General features: G+C 36.5%; 1 pseudogene; it reads right to left on the reverse strand.

The window, feature by feature from the left end:
• Window positions 1-360: 360 nt before the first annotated feature.
• On the reverse strand, window positions 361-1477 carry LOC102479140 (polyadenylate-binding protein-interacting protein 1 pseudogene; annotated as a pseudogene).
• Window positions 1478-2394: the final 917 nt, after the last annotated feature.

Below are 2394 nucleotides of genomic sequence, written 5' to 3' on the forward strand. Positions count from 1 at the left end.
TTGATTTTATTACAGCCAAACAGTGGAGTGGAATTAACTCTATGCAATAAACTATAATATATATATATATAAATACACATGCACACACACATATATATAAAATACACACACACACACACACACATATATATACACACACACACACATACATTTTAAGTTATAAAGAATGAAGTTTATTTTGGCAGGCAGTGTTAAATAAAATTAAAGTTGTATACATTAGTAACAAAGCTCAACATCCTTAACTCAGTGTAATTATGACTCATTTTCATGGTTTCCTATGTTCTGCTAAATCTCTATACCTAAACTGTTTTATAAATCTGATACACTGAAATTTAAATATACCATTTTTTATCTACACTCTTATTCCAATCAAAACTTTTCATAAGTTGCTTCTATGTCTGAATCCACCTTATCTTCAATATCACTCAAGTATAGATCACCGGGACCTACGAGACCTGTTCAATTTTCTTCATAATCTGAAAAAATAATCTTTTCTTTCAAGTAATTCTTGATATTTCTCTTGTTAATCTGTATCAGATGCAGTGAAAGGAGCACCGTCAGTTGTATAAAATGTTGGTTCATTCATAAAGAAGTTAGGATCATTTTCAGGTGTTGCTTCTCTGTGTTGAAGTCGCAAGCACTCTACCCCAGTTACTCCACTGGAGATCTACAAGCTTTGAAAGCATCTGTTTTACATCTCTGTTGAAGTTTGCATCTGAAACGGCATTCTCAATTATCTGTATACTTTCTTCTATATTAGTCTTTCTTTTTCTCTTTAAAGCATCTTAAAACTGACCCTGTCAACCTCCATAATTGCACTGTGTGAATTAAGTTGTTATCCATTTGATTAGAAAAGAGGCCATTCAGCAACTCTAGAAGACCAACTTGAAGAATATCTCCTCTTGTAACCTGTCCCATTTGTTCCCTTGATCTGCAGTTTGTGATGAAGTTCTCTGAGAAAGAGCACAAATGCATGAAATTGTTCATGGGTCGCTTCATACCTTTTTGCAGCTTAATCTTTAGTTTCATATTCAGTCCAACATCTTTGAAGTAGCAATTGGAGAAAGTTGCCAGTCTGTGGACTGTCAGATGATGGGACAGGTATTACACATGTGAGCTCTCATGAAAAAGAAATTTGGGGTAGACATGACACAAGTTCTTGGAATGCATCATTTATTATAACCTAGCCATTCAAGGTCTCTGTTCAATTTCAGTTTCAAACCTTCCAGGCAGCTCTGCAAGATGATTTAAAAATCCTGAACATAGCCTAATAAGGTGAAATGATCTTCACAACCATCCTACTAGGATTCTGTATAATTAGAAAAATAACTTGATGGGTAAAATTCAGGGGCATTCACTAGCAGCTTAGATATTAACACAAGAGCTACAACCAGCTGGGGTTTAGCCATTGCTGGCTCCGAGAGTTCTGCTGTGGTGTTTTATCCTGTGAATTAGAGGAAGCTCTCAGGGCCCTCATTTGGTCCAAGGTGAGCCCAACCTACTCAGTGGTTCTCAGGAAAAAAGTCCCATTAAAAGTTTCTTGAACCTGAAGTCCTCCCCTCCCAGCTATCTGCATAGCAAACATCCTAACCTTCTCAGGAGTCTGCACAAATGTCTCTTCAGTAAGGCTTGTACCAGTAATACTATTTAGAATTATAATAGCTCCTTACTTCTAAGATTTTTCCACTTTCTCTTCATTTCCAAAGTACTTACTAATTTATAGATCATTATGTAATTTACTTATCAATTATGTTAATTATTTACTGTCTCACATTCCTCACATTCCTCACTCTGTGACTACAAGATCTTTGTCTGCTTTGAGAAAGATAAATGATGTCCTTAGCAGTGGTGTGCTGAGTCAGCTTATTCTACTTCCCAGGAGCTGACTGTGCATGAATCTTCTCCATTTCAAGCTAAGTGAGGTCACATTGGTTACTTCAAATCTGTGATCATGGGAGTATTTATTCATTTATTTTAAAAGAATAACTTTATTTATATTTATTTATTTATTTTAATTTGACCATAGAGGGACAGTGAGAGAGAGAGAAACAAAGAGAGAGAGAGACAAAGAGAAAATGAGAAAGCAAGCCACCAGTTCCAGGACTAGAACCACAGTCAGTCATGTGGGAATCCAGCACCCTTAACCACCACTCCACCTGGTGGCCCTGATGGTGGGAGTATTTATATCATAAAAGATGACAGAGTCTACAAGGTTTGCACTTGAAACTTTCCAATGATGTAAACCGTCATTTCTTAAAAACAATCTTTTAGTTATTGGGTTACACCTGGGTAGTATAGGGTACTCAACATTTCTAACTGAGAGTTGGCCCTGTGGCCTAGTGGTTAAAGGAGTGAGATCTCACATGGTCAACCACACAGTTTGAGTCTCAATCC

This window comes from Tupaia chinensis, unplaced genomic scaffold, assembly GCF_000334495.1.
Source record: "Tupaia chinensis unplaced genomic scaffold, TupChi_1.0 Scaffold143422_1, whole genome shotgun sequence".
Taxonomy (NCBI): domain Eukaryota; kingdom Metazoa; phylum Chordata; class Mammalia; order Scandentia; family Tupaiidae; genus Tupaia; species Tupaia belangeri.